This window comes from Colobus angolensis, unplaced genomic scaffold (genome assembly GCF_000951035.1).
Source record: "Colobus angolensis palliatus isolate OR3802 unplaced genomic scaffold, Cang.pa_1.0 Scaffold7, whole genome shotgun sequence".
In the NCBI taxonomy this organism is placed as follows: Eukaryota; Metazoa; Chordata; class Mammalia; order Primates; family Cercopithecidae; genus Colobus; species Colobus angolensis.
In genome coordinates, this window is record NW_012120709.1 from 27081528 (window position 1) to 27098178 (window position 16651).

The following is a 16651-nucleotide window of genomic DNA, read 5'->3' on the forward strand; positions in this document are numbered from 1 at the left end:
CTCCAGAGAACAACTTCTGGGGCCTGGAAGAACCCTGTGCCCAATGACAAGCTTGTAAAAGGAGAGAAACAATCCCTATATATTTGGTCCCTGGGAAGGAAGCAGGGTGGACAGCAGCCTTAACTTTCTGGAGCAAAATGTGAACTTTTGCGAGCTGAAGACCCAAAGCGAATTCAGCTTTTGAACTCACTTTTTAAAAACCAACCTAGGCCAAAGGCTGGGAGAAGGCGGCAGCAGCCGGCCGTGGGTTACAGGTGGGATGGATGGGTGCTTTGCTCATGGTCCAGCTGGTCTTCCCCCAGCTACTAGACCCCAGGAACTTCTGGAGCTCCGTCCTTGGAGCCTCCTCTCAGGAAGTTAGATGTGGCACTCAGGGTTAGTAGGCTCTGAGTTCCCCTCCACCCTTCCCCAGGGCATTCAGAAGCCTACCTCCTGAGCTACCCAGAGCTCTGGAATCTCCACCTGCTTTTTCACTTCTGTTTGCACCACTTCTGGCGCCTCCCACACCTGGGGTCGGTTGTGCCTCCAGGCCTGCTCTGAGCACAGTCACCGTCTGGGCCCCCTCCCCAGTGACACCCCAGGCCTAAACATTATCTTCCCATCGCGGAGGAGGTGTTCCTGGTGGGTCTCATGAATTTAACACAAGCTGCCAGAGAGCCTTTGAAAGGCTAGCGGGTGGGTAGGGAGGCAGCTTGTGTAGTGGGGAAGTTGGGGTGGGGGAGGCAGTGTCCCGGAGGAGTGGCTGCTGGCCTGAGGAAGGAAGGGCCCGGGCACGCAGGCGGTGGCTAGCGCTGGAGCCCCAGCCAGCTCCCTCTCCCCACGTGCGCGCTAGGCCTTGGTTACTCTGGCAACTCGCCCCGCTCAGACGGCACCAGGCAGCTGAATCCAGCCCCTTGTTACGGGGGAAAATGCTCTCATTGAAGCGCCGGAGCGCAGCTTCTGCCTTTTATTGCAAGCGGCGCCACCGGCTTCCATTTGTAAACTTATTAGTGTGCGCTCGCTGGGAGGGGGCTCGGGAATCCGGGCCCGTGCGACTGGCGCCGCATGCTAATGAGGGGTGCCCGCCCCCGCCTTGCCCGTGGCTCTCCTTTCTCGATTCCCCGACGTTTCGGGAGGAGTGGGGTCGGAGCGCAGGGCTGGGAAGGATCTTAGGACCCAGGAAGGAGACGGGTGCCTCCCAGAGAGGACCCCACCCCCTCCGAGGTCCGGGCAGCTCCCAGTCTTTCCCAGGGGTGCCATAGCCCCCCCTCGACCCGGCTTCCCGCAGCCGCAGTCGTTCGGGGCTGGAGGTGGCCGGGCCTCGGTGCCGACGCCGCGAGGGCAGCGCCCGCGGCGGGAATGCTAATGCGCCCTAAAGGGCACGGCTGCCGCCGCAGCAGGTAATTAGCTGGACCGCAGCGGAGCGCGCGGAGGTGGCTGCTGGTTGCAAGGACTGCGCCCAGCTCCCGCCTCGCCCCTCGAGGCTCCCGCGTGGGCCGGCGGGCAGCGCGTGGGCCACCGGAAGCGGGCTGATTGGACCCGGCTCAGGACTTCGCACAAGGGCAGCTCTTTGTTTACAGCTCCCCGCTTGCCTTTCGCCCACCGCCTCCCTTTTCCGGCGATCTGCTCCGCCGGCTGTGGCGGGGGGTGTCCTGTGTAGCCGCCCACCTCCTGTCCCGGCCTCGTGCTCCCGCTGGGGACTGTTTGCGGTGAGTCTGTCGCACGCACGTCAGGGCCGAGGCAGTGATGCCGGGCAGCGTGGGAGGACGGGCTGCAGAGCCCGCGTCATCCTGCCCGTGGGGAGCGCTGTGCCTGCTCTCCTGCCAGCGCGCCCAGCTGCCCTGGCCGCCGCCACGCGGGACTGCCTGCCATGTCGCCACCGGCTGCTGACCTCATTAGGCCTCATATCATGGAGGAGCCGGCGGTTAAAGGACTCTAAGAACCAGAGCTAAGTGGCTGCAAAGATATTGACAGCCTCCCTAGAAGCCCACTTTCCAATGAGCTGCTGCATTCCCTCCTCCTTTAATTAGCAGGAAGGCGCTGGACAAGTTGTTACAACTGCAGGGAAAACGATAAAAGATGGCTTTGTATTAGTGTGGTAAATTTTATTAAACCGGGAGAAAGGGTAACTGAAACATGACAGCCGTGTGTGTAGTGCCTCCTGAATTTGTAATAACCCAATCTTGTTCTGAATCATCCCTGCGTTGGCTAAAGGAATATAAAGCGTTTTACAGATCCAATATTGTACGAGGTACAACAGAACATAGCCGAATGGGGAAGGACAGGTAGGAGAAGGGGGCCTCCAGCGCTGGGCAGCGCTCACAGTTAATGAGACTGGAGTAGAAATACAGGGTCTGTCTGCAGGCTCTGTCTCACTAATTACTCCTGCCCCCTGGCTCTTTTCTACATCTCAGTCCTTCCACTTATAATTCAGAGGTAATACCTAGCCACATGAGAAAACTTAGCTAATACCACGTTAGTTGCCAGGGAATGGACAAAACCGTCTTTTCCTATAGAGACTGAAAAGCAAGACAGGAAATCTAGGAGAAAGACTTGAGACACACGTGGTTATTCTGGGCTTGGGGTGCGACTTTGGTATTAGGCTGGAAAGATGATGCTGTTTCCTACCCCTTGAGCCATGTTGAAAGTAGGCGTCATTATTTCTAGGATAAAAATCTGAGCCAGGCCCACAGCGGTTAAGTTTTACGTCCAAGATATAGTAAATGGCAGCCTGGATTTGTACTTTGCACTTTAAAGCCTATTCTTTGTCTATTACCCTAGGCCTCAGATTTTATTTGACAAATGAAAAGGCAAAAATTTCTTCATTTGTTGAGGCCGTTTAGTGAGCAATTGTGGCTCTTGAGCTGTAAGGGATTTCCAGAGATCTTCTGATCTAGGCAAGATATTCTTTATTCTGCTTTTCAGAGGAAGTCATTGGAGTCCATAGACATTAGGCATCCGGTCCAGGGTCATCCAGCCAGGAAGTGACTGAGAAAGGAGGCCAGACTTCAAATTCCTTCTGACTGAGTAAGGTCTCAGGTGTCGGATAAGCCCATGCTGGTGTTAAAGCAGACTATTTAAGGTGATTGCCAGCTAATCTGTGGACTAAGTTGAGCCAACATGTGATGTGGTTTGAACCCTCCAGATTTGGAATAAAGAAGGTGCTTAGCATATGTGGCACATACTGTTCCAACAACTTGTAAACCCTTTTTCGTCTTGAGGTTCAGTTTTCTGACTAGGTAGTACAATAAAGTGGCTTCATTACTGGTGAGCAATTAATGGGTTGACATCAACTAAGATGGAGATTCTCGGGAGATATCACAAGATTTTTTTCTTGTTTTTACCTCGACTTTTTTTTTGTTTTGAGATGGAGTCTCACTCTGTTGCCAGGCTGGAGTGCAGTGGCGCCATCTCAGCTCACTGCAATCTCCACCTCCCGGGTTCAAGCGATTCCCCTGCCCCAGCCTCCCGAGTAGCTGGGACTACAGGTGTGTGCCATCATGCCCAGCTAATTTTTGTTTATTTGTATTTTAGTGGAGATGGGGTTTCACCGTCTTGGCCAGAATGGTCTTGATCTCCTAATCTCCTGACCTCGTGTTCTGCCTACCTCGGCCTCCCAGTTTTTTTTTTTTTTTTGCCCCCTTGCTGTGGGGGCAATTTGTTTTTCCCCCCAACACAGGGTCTTGCTGTGTTGGCCAAGCTGGAGTGTAGTTGCTATTCACAGGTGTGGTTGTGCTGTGCTGCTGCCTCGAACTGCTGGGCTCAAGTGATCCTCCTGCCTCAGTCTCCTCAGTAGCCGGGACCCCAGGCCATGCCATCACACCCAGCTTGTTTTTTGTTATTTTTTTAGAGATGCGATCTTGCTTTGTTGTTCCCCAGGCTGGAGTGCAGTGGTGTGATCATGGCTCACTGCAGCCTTGACCTTCCAGGCTCGAGTGATCCTCTCACCTCAGCCTCCCAAGTAGCTGAGGCACACCCAGCTAATTTTAATTTTTTGGTAGAAATGGGATCACTCTTTGTTGCCCAGGTTGGTCTTGAACTCCTAGGCTCAAGCAGTCCTCCCACGTCGGCCTCTCAAAGTGCTGGGAGTACAGGTGTGAGTCACTGTGCTGGGCCTCCAGTCACTCTTTGGAGATGTGAAGGCTGACATTGAAGTCTCACTTCTCCTCTCATGCAATCCTTCTTGCCAAAGATGGAGTTAGACCCTCAGAGGGGTTCCCTCCCCACCCAGCAGTAATTAACATGTCCCTTTTCCCAGCATGGAGAGGAAATGAGCAAAGCCCTTCTGTTAAAAAAAGAAGACAAAAATATGTAATACAACACCAGGCTGCAGTTTGGGTTTGCAAAGTGGAAAACAAAACAGAACCATTTTCCAGGTACTTTTATGTTATTGCCTATCTAATGTGCCCCAAAATATTTTTCAAGTGCTTCATCTACAATCCAATAAGAACAACGGCTGTTGCCATTTGGATGAAAGGAACCAAGGAGCATTAGTGAGCGATTTGATTTTATGAAGGGGAAGTGGCACAGGTGTTTAGAGCCATTTGCTTGAGGCACCAAGGTCTATGCCCGGGGCATCTGCAGCTCCAGGCAGGGCAACTGGCAGTGCTGCAAGCTGGATAATAGACCTACCAGGCACGCCCCGCCCCATGGTTAATATGGGAAAGGGCTACTCGCAGTGGAGGCTTTGAACTTCAGTGCATTGGTCCCCACCACTCAAGGATCTCTGTAAGGTCTGCTGATTTAGAAAACTGCTGTTACCAGTGGTGATAATATTAATAATTCACATTCATAAGGGACTTTCTAGTTTATAAAGCTGCCTTCCATCCATTATCTAACTTGATCCTGATAGCCACTCTTGGACTGGAACAGATACTATCATCCCCATTTTACAGGTCAGAAAACGTAAGGCTTCAAGATGTTTACTGCTTTGTCCAAAATTAAGAAGCTCCCCTTCTCTCATGCCCCCATTTCTGTATGTGGGTGTTCCCTTGTGAATGTCAGGGATTTTTGTTGTTGTTGAGTTATAATTTGAGAGAGGGAAGAGTAGCTTCCCTAAAGAGTAGTGATGCATAGAGTCAGTTTGGGGATAACAGTAGGGTCATTGGCCAGGGAACAGGAGTGGCAAGAGGGACTCCACAGTGGCAGAGGAGAAACTCTGGGCTCTGCTCTTGCGAATACAGACTTGGAGGAGGCTGGGTGTAGGGAACAGTGGTGGCCCCTACGTGATCGGTGGGGAGCTAGGTGGGGTGAACTAGGAACCTGAGGGAGGGTCTCATCTCCCATATTCCCAAAGGCCACATATCCTAGATGCGTATGCCTCTTGTTCCTTTCCCATTTGTATTTCCAGGCTGTTCGAAAGTCTTATTTAATCATTCTAGTCTCATTAGTTGTGCTTCTTGGGATTAAGACCAGGACCCATTTCCATACCAAAGGAGTTATATAGAACTCTCCATAGCAGAGTTACATGAAAATGGTGTTGGCTGCCCTGGGAGCCCATCCTGTTGGTGGCAACAGTGAAAAGTGAGAGACCGCCAGGGCAAGATGAAGCTTAGGTGACAGGGATCAAGGTTGAAAAGGCTGCAGCTTTTCTAATGTGGGGAACCTCACTCTACTGCCAACCACAGAGGATCAGGGGTTGGGGATTTTAAAAAGCTGTTGTGATAATTACTTCTAGTTTGTAAGTCAAATCGTATTTTAAAAGGCTTATAACAATATTCACTATTTCTCTGTCCCAACTTTCCTGTCCCCCAGCCTCCCTTTTTTGAAATAATAGCTTTCAACTGTTTAGCTGCTTTTTTTCTGAGATTTCCATCTCTCTCTAGTTGTAAATATGTGTGCATTGCTATATTTTAATGTATTGATTGTATACATCATTAGTTAACTTTCTGTTTTTGCTTTTTGAGAGGGTGGCTCACTCTGTCACCCAGGCTGGAGTGCAGTGGCACAATCACGGTTCATTGTAGGCTCAAACTCCTGGGCTCAAGGGATCACCGTGCCTCAGCCTCCCAAGTAGCTGGGACTACAGGTGCACCATCACACCTGGCTATTTTTTTGTTATTACTTGTAGAGACAGGTCTTGCTGTGTTGCCCAGGCCGGTCTCGAACTCCTGGGCTCAAGTGATCCTACCACCTTGGCCTGCCAAAGTGCTAGGATTGCAGGTGTGAGGAATGCCCAGTCAATTTTCTATTTATGGTCGTGAGGATTTAGTTTCTTATACTACCATCCCGTCTGACACTTGCCTTCACCCATATGTAGTATTTAAACTTTAGTTAAATGAATATTCAGAATTTACATTATGTCTATGTGAATATTATTTACAATTATTGTGTACAGTTGTTTCCTTACCTCTCATTTTGTTCTGAAGTTGGTAACTGCCTTGTTTTATCATTTGCTTAGTTTTCTTTGGACTCACCAACAGCCTTTCAGAATGATTTTCCACAAGGTCACGCTCTCCAGGTGATCAGTCAGCCCCTGTGTCTTGGAGCCTTCACTCCTGGACACTTCTGTTCTTATGTATGGACTGCTTGCCTTCTAGGCCTGGTGCCTGGCTGCTTTCCTGGGACTTCCCTCTTCCCCCTTCCTCCCTGGACTCCTTTTGCCTTTCCCTGATGTACATTCTCTGTTTCCGAGACCTTGCATCTTCTTCTTTCTTGGTTTACTCCATTGTTTTGATGGAGTGTGCTCTCCAGGAGTTTTCTCAGATTGAAAAGCTGTGCAACAGCTGAGGACGTGGTAACGACTGTCCTCTGCATGCTGCTGCACACCCTGCACTCTGGCTGGTTGCCTTCCACACCTGTGCACAGCGGTCTCTTTTTCCCCTGGGCTGGATCTCCTGTTTTCGGTAGCCCACATGTTCCTTTCGCTTAGGTTAGTCCCTTATCTTGCTGGAAGGTTTTGATTTTTTAGGAAAGCTGATTGGTGGCAGGACCCTCCTGCATGCCACACTAGTAAGTGGCAGAATTGTGACTCAAACCCAGGTCTGCTGGTTTACCTCAGGTGTTCCTCCTCCCTCAAGCTATGATTCTAACTCCTCCTCCAGTGGGGGCCCAGGAGCCGCACCCTCCCCTGGCTCTCACCACCCCTCATCCACCTGGCCTGGCCCACCCCCCTCATGTCTCCTCTTCGTCCTCTCTTGCCAGCCCCCATGGTGGATGTCTGTCTCTCTGACAGCCTGCACGTTTGCCTAGGCTATGTCTAGGACCTGGGTTGCCAGGACAGAAGCCCCAGGTCTGTGAGGTGACCTGGGTTCTTTAAACTTTCCCGGGTGAACGACCTACTTGGTGGTGGGGAACATGTTGGGGAACATAAGGACTGAGGCCATCACTGTGGCACAGCCCTGCTCATGGTCCTTTGATTGGCAGGAAGTCACCAGAGGCATCCTGTCTATGTCAGCTGGAGCTGCTGTAACAGATCATTCTACCATAGACTGGGTGGCTTAAACATGGATTTCTCACCATTCTGGAGGCAGGGAAGTCCACAATCAAGGTGCTGGCGGATCCAGGGTCTGAAGAAGGCCCCCTTCCTGGATTGCAGATGGCCGTCTTCCTGTCGTCTTCTCACATGGCGGAGAGCAGAGAGAGCAAGAGCAAGTTCTTTGTCTCTTCTTTGAAGGGGCACGAGTCTCCTTCATGAGGGCTCCACCCTCCTGACCTAATCACATCCCAAAGCCTCCATCCTTTAATACTTCAACACCAGAATTTTGATGGGGTGACACAAATGTTCCGTCCATAACATATCCCCACTGTAGTGTTGTAACATGCCTGATAGCCCTTGTCCAGAAAAATTTCCATCTAGATCGAGCAGGTCAGGGAGTAGAGCTTTGGGGAGAAGATCAGGTGGGAACTCACCTGAAGTCCTTTACAACTTGGAACATGTGAGCGTGTCGAGGTGGGAAGTGGAAAGAGGGCGCGCCTGTCTACTTCGTAGGCTATCTTTGGGAGGATTTGCCTGGCCTGCTTTAAGGAGGCGGCCTCCTCTTGTCTGGGCTCTTTCTCTCCCTCCCGTCTTTACAATCATCACCTCCTAAAGTATTGCCTTTCTTGGGAAGTTTTCCAGGCAGAGTGGGAGCAAAATGGCAATTCATGCCAGAAGTCGTACATAAATAAAATCCACAGATAATTCCCAAGCCCTGCTTTAGCCATTAGCTTCAATCTTCTTACCCACTAAACCCTCCCCCAGAACTGCTAAAGGGAACAGCACTGATGGATTTGTATCTTTCCCCTTTTCATTTCCGCTCTTCCCTTCTTCTGATTGAGGAACAAATTAGTAATGAAATGACCCAACTAAGACCATTAAATATTGTGCAAGAAGATTGGAAAGCCAGAGGCGTTGGTAATCTCTAAATTAGACCATTGGGCCCAAAGCCGTTGAGAGGTAACCATACTCCATTCACCCATTCATTCATTCATTCATTCAGTAGTCTTTTATTGATCTAATACAGTTCTAGGCCCCGGTGTTACGAAATCACAGTGTCTTTTAATTTGAAATTTTTAGAATGTATTTAAAGCAAAGTGTTCTCTTGTGGATTGTAGTTACCTTGAGGCCATGAGCCAGGCTGGTTTTGCCAGCTTGGTGTGGTGTCCTGGGTATTTCACTGCTTGGGTTGAAGGACAAGTGGTCTGCTTAGAGTGAGTCCCATAAATGTTTGTTGTTGATGATGGTGGTGTTTGATCAATAAAGTTAATGCTGCCATTGTCATCAGGGTATAAATCTTTAGTCGTCTGTGTGAGAATTTCTCCTTGAACGTGATGCTAAAGATGTTTAATCAGACTCTTCACAGCTTCCAAGAGCTGGGCCACGATGCAAAAGACCTTGGCACGCAGCTGTTGAGGGGAAGCTGTGTCCATAACGAGGAGTCAGTCGATTAGTCATGGCCCCATATACCCACTCCCAACCTGCGACCACCCCCACCACTGCTGCGGACACTTGGCCTCAGCTGTCCTTTGCTCCGGCTTGTGGGTCCTTGGAGGTCCAGCTCAAATTCGTCTCACTGGGTGGGAGAAAGAGGTACACAGGGAATGGAGAGACAGAGTTGGAGCACTTGGGACTCAGAACAGTCACTGAGCAGGTAGACAAGGGCTGGCAAGACACATGGGGAAAACTAGGACCAGAGAGAGCAGTGGGGTGTGGCCTGGACTGGGAATCAGCAGGTGCTGGTCCTGGCTTTCATAGACAGTGTGTGGATGGGCCTGACTCAAGAGCCAGTTGGGCACAGAGCTCCAGGATTTGGGGCTCAGGGACCCTCTCCCAGCCCTTCTGGAGGTGTCCTGGACTTACAGCCAACCCAGGCTCTCCTTGGGTCCTTCCATATCCCAGAGGCCCACACAGAGCCTGGCTGCAGCAAGGCTGATGGCAGGGCCTTCAGGCTCCTGCTGATTCATCTGGCTGACTCCAGGCTCGGGACTGTGACCCCAGGAGGGCCTTAGAGTCCTGAGAGCATCTCCTAACCAATCAATCCTCTCTCCCCTGAGACCGACACCAGTGACTCGGATAGAGGGCACGCTATGAAAGGTAGTATTTGTTGTGTGTCTCCCTCCAGCCTTATCCATGAGCTTCTTAAGAGCAAGTCACACACCTCCTCCCACGTTCCAGGTGCGTGGTGGGGCTCTGTCATGCTGGTTGAATTGAGCAGTGGTTGTGCTGTGTGATTATGCTGAATGTACAGGGGACCGTGCCAGAAGCAGCCATCCATGATCACATCGCTGGGCTGGATGGTCCTCCTTGGTTTTAGGTCTTCTCCCAAAGAGGGAATGGTGGAGGGATGATCATACCAATAATAGCCAAAATAGCAAACAAGTCGCAGTACCAGGGGCTGTGGTGACACCTTATGTATATGGTCTCTTTAATTTTCCCAGCAGTCCTATGAGACGGGCACCATTACTTCCTTTTCACACATGAGGACATGGAAGCACCTGGCTCACTCTCCTTCATTCTTCAGGCCTCTGTTTGAATGTCGTCTCCTTTGGGAAGGCCAACATCCCCTACCTCCATAACACTGCATTTTTGATACTTCCTGGCTTTTGATGATTTGTGTCTCTTCCCTGCTCTGTAAGGGCGGGGGCTACACCTGTCTTGCTCACTATTGAACCCATGGTGCCAGGCACTTAGGTGGTATGGAGTAGATGCTCAATAAAAGTGTTCGAATTAAGGAATGAACCAATTCTTAGAGCTTCACTTGGTGTCTACAGAAACACTCCATCAGTCTGTGGGGAGGGGAGGCGCTTTCCTCTGTGTCTCCCTGCAGTGCCCACCAAGCAGAGAGGTGTCCCAGAACCAGGCATCTCTTTAATAAGCATTCATTTAGCACCTACTGTGTGCCTGAGTCTACACTGAGTGACAGGAAAGGGAGCCCTGACCTCAAGGAATGTCTAACATTGAGGACATGGGATCTAGAGACTGTGTCTTCTGCAAAGCACTCCCTTCACTCGGATTTCTCCTAAAGCTGGGTCATGCGTTGAGAATGCATCCTGCGCAGCCTTCTAAGAGTTCTGAGAAGAGAAGAATGGGCTCCCTGCTCAGCAGGCTTCTCAGCTCCAGAGGACCCCGTTGTGGCCACCATGCCTGAGGTAGACCAGTGGAGGTGATTCGGTTATGCACGTTCATGCTGGGATCCTTCGCACCCTCCCTTTGAGGACATGAGCATTTTGGCAAATTCTGTAGAGCACACGTTTTCCGCTTAGCTCAGTCTGTGACGGACTAACGGTACCTTGGTGCTACTATCTTTCCATTTATCATCTCAGGCCTCCCTGCCCTCTCCCTGCCCAGCCTTTTACCTAATTTAATTTTAACACCTTCTTCAGTGACTTCTCACGGAACTTGTCTGCATCGTTTTACGTTTCTTCCCTCTGGCTCACGGGTCCTCTCGCCATCTATCTTCCAGGCTTCCTCCACCCCTCAGAACATTTTGCAAGAAATACAAAGAGCTTTCTTTCCACTGTGCATCTAGGCAGGTGCTGGCCACCGCTGAATGGGGTGTGCTCCTGAGAGTGTGGGTGTTGGTTTGGGGGGTGTGTGTGGATTTGGGGCATGTGCCTCCCACACCTACCCGGGCACAAGTGTAGACCTGATTCCTGCTCTTGCCCCATTCTCCCTCCAGAAACCACAGGTCACTCTGACTTCCTGCTGGGCATCCCTGCAGATGTTGGTGGTCCCCTCCTGCCTTCTCCTTGTGCTTATTAACCAAGCAGCAGAAAGCCCCCTGGTGTTGGGGAGGGACCCCAAGGAGCACTTGAGGATGATCCAAGGCCAGGCATGGTAGCATGTGCCTGTAATCCCAGTGCTTTGGGACACTGAGGCAGGAGGATCACTTGAGCCTAGGAGTGCGAGGCTGCAGTGAGTTATGATCATACCACTAAATTCCTAGGCAACAGAGCAAGATCCTGTCTCTGGAAAAAAAAAAAAAAAAAAAAAAGCCATCCAGACGGCATCCTGCTGCATGCAGCTGGAAGCTGCAGCCCCTTTTATTTTCTGGGAGGCAACCATAGGAAAACAAAGTGTGAGTGGCCATAATTTACTGGGCTCCTGGGTAAATTTGTATTTCATTCTGATTATTGAATGTGTCACCTAATTGCAGCTATAAAAAGGAATAGTCCATCTTCCCCATGAAAGCCCGTTGCTGGCTGATTGTTGTTTAATTAGTTGATTCCAGTGGTCGAGGGGTGAGTTTGGAATTACAATTACAACTCCTATTATTTCAGGGAGATTGCTGAATTAATGAGTAGGACAATAGGATTCCTCATAGTTGACATCTTAAGAATCCACAATAATAACTTTAAAAATGGTTGCAAACATGAAAGTAGGTGATAGATTTGTCTTCTCTGCCAGGTGAGGCTAGACTTCAGGAAGACCACCCATTTCTGTTCCCCTCTGAGCTTGGAGAAGAGTACAGCTGCTCTTGACTGGTGGGACCTTTGTTGGCTAGGGGTGATGGGAGAAGCAGAGAGGGATCCACACGCCTGCGCTTAGCCTTCTATGACCTGGGCAGGTGGAGGCCAAAGGTAAGGTGGGATGAGAGAGAATAAAGACAGGAAGGAAATGGCTCAGCCAAGAATGTGTGGGGTTTAACACAATGTCGATGAAGAGCTCTGCTTACAGCTCTGATGGTCGTGGGCAGCCACCCTAGACAGGGGCAGGTGGCAGTGCCTTCAGAGAGAGCCCAAGAGGTAACAAGGCCTCAGTCATGCTAGGAGCTCTGGGAGCTGGATGGGTCACCATAGTGGAACCTGTGTTCCCAAGGCCTCTATGATCAGCAGCCTGTGCTGGGCCCGGGACATAGCCGACTGTTGTTTGGTTCTGGGTGACCTCCAGCCTTCTGGTCAAGGTCTTGCCTTAGCCCCTGCCCAAGTTGGGGTGGGGAGCTGGAAGGACTCAGCTCCCTGTTCTCCTAAACTTGCCCTCTCCTTCACTTTCTTGTCGTCTTTTCCCTCTCCCCAGGAGTCGCCAGAAGCATCTTCTCCGCTGGATATAAAAGAGAAATATTGCACTTTAGCTGGCTTCAGCAAGAGAGGTGATAATGAGAACATAAGAGAATAAGAGAAACTGTTTATCCAGGTGGTTAATATTTGAGTAATCCTGAAGGTCATATGGCATGTTTCTTTCAAGGAAAGATTCTATCCTCACCTCGATGCACGTGTGGAGAGGTGGGGCAGGCATGGTGCCGTCCTAAACTTGCCTCCCGTGAAGTTGCTGTGGTCTAGAGACATACGTGGAGCCTGGGGTGGAGGAGAGCCAGCTGGGTTTCTGAGGGGGTGAGTGGACTGTGGCCTGAGAGGGGTGTGTGGAGGGCAGAAGTCCTATGGGAAGAGTGGGATGATGGAGATCTCTTGGGTTAGAAGGGGCTGCTTCTGGTTCTGAAGGCAGTTGCCCAATAAAAGACGGATGGGAGCCCATTCCAGACACCTCGGGGGATTCATCTTTTCCTTTTCTCCACCAGCCTCTTACCCTGATCTTCCAGGGCTAGGTGTCCTCCAGGGGCCAAAGGGGCTGGGGAGTTTCTTGGAAGGCAGATCATTAAGATTTAATGGGACATTTCATGCCAGGCAGAGGGATTGTAAAATGCAGCTAATTTAGAGAGCCAGGGGATCACAGAGTCATTTTGCCTGTCGTTGGGAAAGGCCAGACATGAAATTATGCCAGTCCCTGCCCTCCCGTCTTTAGTCCTCCCCAGCTACACTACTGGGCAGCTGCTGAGCTGCCAGAGTATCGGGGGGACAGAGCCCCTCCCTACTGGCGGCAAGGGCAGGTGGGTGTTTAGCTGGCTGAGGGCTTAGTGAGGAGGGTGGTGTTGGAGCAGGGTCTATGCAGCCACAAGCCCTTATGCAGTGCTTGGATTTCTCAGCTCAGCCCCAGGACCATAGCCACAGTCCAGACTTCCTTTCCTCCATCCGCTGTAGTGGCTTCTCAGAGCCTTGGTCTGGCAGGGTCCTTTCCTTTCTGTAGAGTGAGTTGGACAGTTGAAGGAAGTGAGTTGGAAAAGGGGTCGTGGCAGTTGTGTATGTGTGTGTGCATGTGTGTGCATGCATGAGACAGACAGAGAGATGGACAGAGAGACAAAGGCAGGGAGATGAGGCAGCGACAGGGAGAAGGAGAGAAACAAGACCAGAGGGCAGGGAAGTAGAAGGGCACCTGTTGCCTTCTCTGGGGCTGGGCCGTTTGGTTGAAGTTGATCTCAGCTCTGTGTCTTTACCCACAGGTGACAGGAAATGAGAACATGGAGGGATAGATGTGGGCGCAGCCCAGGGAGAGGAAAGGGGAGGTGAGAAGTTACAATAGCAGTGGGATCCTCTGGGGCCCTTGGGCTGAGATGCTGATTCAGTGCTGCCCAAGAAGCTGGAGTTTAGAGCTGCCCCTAAATGTGCAAGGGAAATAGCCATAGACGTGGACACCAAGAGGTTCTGCCACACACAACATGCATGACCTCTGTGAGGTCCCATAAAAATGAGGATACCATTGCCAACCTTACAGGCAACACAGCTGAAGCTTCTGGGACATACAGGGCATCCAGTAAGTCTGTGTTCCACCTTGCCTTCCTTCCATAGCGGGGCATACACTCAGTACAACTTGGTGGAATTGGATTCCGAATCCCAACAGCCACTCAGCCTCTGCCCCTCGGCCTTGGGAGCTGGAGTCAGGCAGAGCTGAGAGTTGGGCCCAGCTGGCCAGTGGTCTCCCATCCGGGCCAATGCCCCGCCTGGCCACTGGTTTCTGGTATCACCCTGCTATGTCATCCCGCTTCCTCACTTGGCTCATCTCCACATATACTCAGAGAGGGAGGTAGGGAGGGTTGCAACTGTCCCTAGCCCCATGGGTGACTGGGTTTGAGCCCCGACTCTGCTGCTAACCAGCTGTCAGAAGTTGCGGGTTAAGTAGTGGGGGTGAGATGGGATTTCCTGCAGACAGGGCCGTGCTTCTGCCACGTGGAAGCGATACCCTATCCCTCTCTGAGTGTCCAGGAAGGCTCGGAGGCATGCTCCTACCTGAGTATGACAGCCCAGCTCAAGTGGTGTTTATTGAGCGTGTACTGTATGCCAGGTCCTGTCCCAGCACTGAGGATCCAGCTGTGAACAAGGCTGCGTGATGGTGGAGTGGGGACAGCCAGCCGTAAACAAGGATGATTGGGAAGTGACAGCACACGACAAAATAGCCCTCCCCCCTTTTTTTAGATGGATGAGGCATGTGGGTGCGGAGTGATGGGGGCGGGTGCTTTGTAGGGTGAACTGAGGAGGTCACACTTACGTCAGCCCCTTTCAGAAGGAGCCAACCACACAGAGTTCAGGGCAGAGCCTTCCAGGCAAGGGGAACAAGGCGGTAGCAAGGTGGGGACAGGCTGAGTGTCTTCGAGAGAATGGACAGATGGCCAGGGTGGACACAGGGGTGTGGAATGAGAGGAGGTCAGAGAGCCATGCTGGCCTTGTGTGCCAGGGAAGGAATTTAGATTTTATTCTAAAATAAGATGACTTTGGGGGAGTTTAAGCAGGGGAGTGACAGTCTGATTTATATTTGAAAAAGTTATTTTGACAGCTTATAAAGGATAAATCATAGGAGAGGAAGAGTTAAGCCATGAGTTGCTGTAGGCTGGGTGAGAACTGACAGAGGCTTGGACATAGTATGGCCCTGAAGGCAACAGACATGTGTGGGTAGGTCCCGATCTGTATAGTTTCAGGTTTTTATTAAGTTTTTACGCACAGTAAAATTCCCCATTTAGCATAAAGTTCCATGACTTTTGACAAAGTCCTGAGTTGTGTAACCACCACCACAATCAAGATATGGAACATCTCCGTCACCCCCAAATTCCCCCGCACCCCCGGCAGTCACCCTCCCTCCCCACCTCCCACCCTTGGCAACCGCCGATCGTGTTCAGAATGTCATATAAATAGAATCACATAGTATATAGCTCTCTGAGTCTGGCTTCTTTCACTTGGCATAATGTGTTTGAGATTTATCCATGTTGCTGCATATGTGAGTAGTTCATTCCTTTTTATTGCTGGATAGTATTCCATTGTGCGGAAATGCCAGTTTGTTTATTCATTTACCCGTTGAAGGACGTTTGGATTGTTTTCAGTTTTTGACAATTACAAATAGGGCTGCTGTACACATTTGAGTATAAGGGTTTTTTTTTTTTTTTTCCTTTCTTTTCTTTCTTTCTTTATTTTTTTGAGACAGAGTCTAACTCTGTCGCCCAGGCTGGAATGCAGTGGCATGATCTTGGCTCACTGCAACCTCCACCTCCTGGGTTCAAGCGATTCTTCTGCTTCAGCCTTCTAACTAGCTGGGATTACAGGCGCACACCACCATGCCCAGCTAATTTTTGTACTTTTAGTAGAAACAGTTTCCTCCATGTTGGCCTGGCCAGTCTCAAACTTCTGACCTCAGTGATCTGTTCTTACCAAAGTGCTGGGATTACGGGTGTGAACCACTGTGCCTGGCCTCTTTTCTTTTTTTTAGAGACAAGGTTTTGCTCTGTCATCCAGGCTGGAGTGCAGTGGTACGGTCATAGCTCCCTGCAACCTCTACCTCCTGGGGTGTAGTGATCCTACTGCCTTAGCCTCCCCAGTAGCTGGGACTACAGGCGTGAGCGACTGCACTCGGTTTTGAGTGCAGGCTTTGATGTGAACGTAAGTTTTCTTTCTCTAGGGTAAATACTTACATGTGGGATCTCTGGCTTCTATGGTAAGTGTATGTTTAACTTCCTAAGAAGCTGCCCACCTGATCTCTGTGGTGGCTTCCTATCACCAATGCATGAGAATTCCAGTTGCTCTGCATCCTCATGAGTATTGTCCTTAAAACAAATCTTACAAATTTTGTTTCTCCATTTTATGAGGTATATGGTTGTATCACATGGTAGTTTTAATTTGCATTTCCCTAACAACTTAAGATGTGTCTTTTCATCTGTTTATTTGCCAACCCTATATCTTTTTTTGGTGAAGTATCTTTCAGTCTTTCGTACATTTTTATATTGGTTGTTGTTATTGCATTTTGAGAGTTCTTTATATATTCCAGATACAAGTCCTTTATCAGATGTGAGATTTGCAAATAGTTTCTCCCAGTCTATGGCTCATCTTTTCATTCTCTCTTCTTTAAATTACGAGACTAAGTATACTTATGAAAATAGAACAAGGATGAAAACATACATAATTCCTTGATCACAGACACTTCCTTTATTGTTGTTTA

The 16651-nt window shown here is 50.2% G+C and overlaps 1 protein-coding gene across 1 annotated transcript in view; it reads left to right on the top strand.

Moving 5' to 3' along the window:
• Nucleotides 1-1088: 1088 nt before the first annotated feature.
• Nucleotides 1089-16651, top strand: part of GRIK4 (glutamate receptor, ionotropic, kainate 4) — a 432235-nt gene continuing 416672 nt past the window's right edge. The window contains exon 1 of the mRNA XM_011926979.1: nucleotides 1089-1379. The gene's annotated coding sequence lies outside the window, so the exon portion shown is untranslated. The remainder of the gene's footprint in view (nucleotides 1380-16651) is intronic.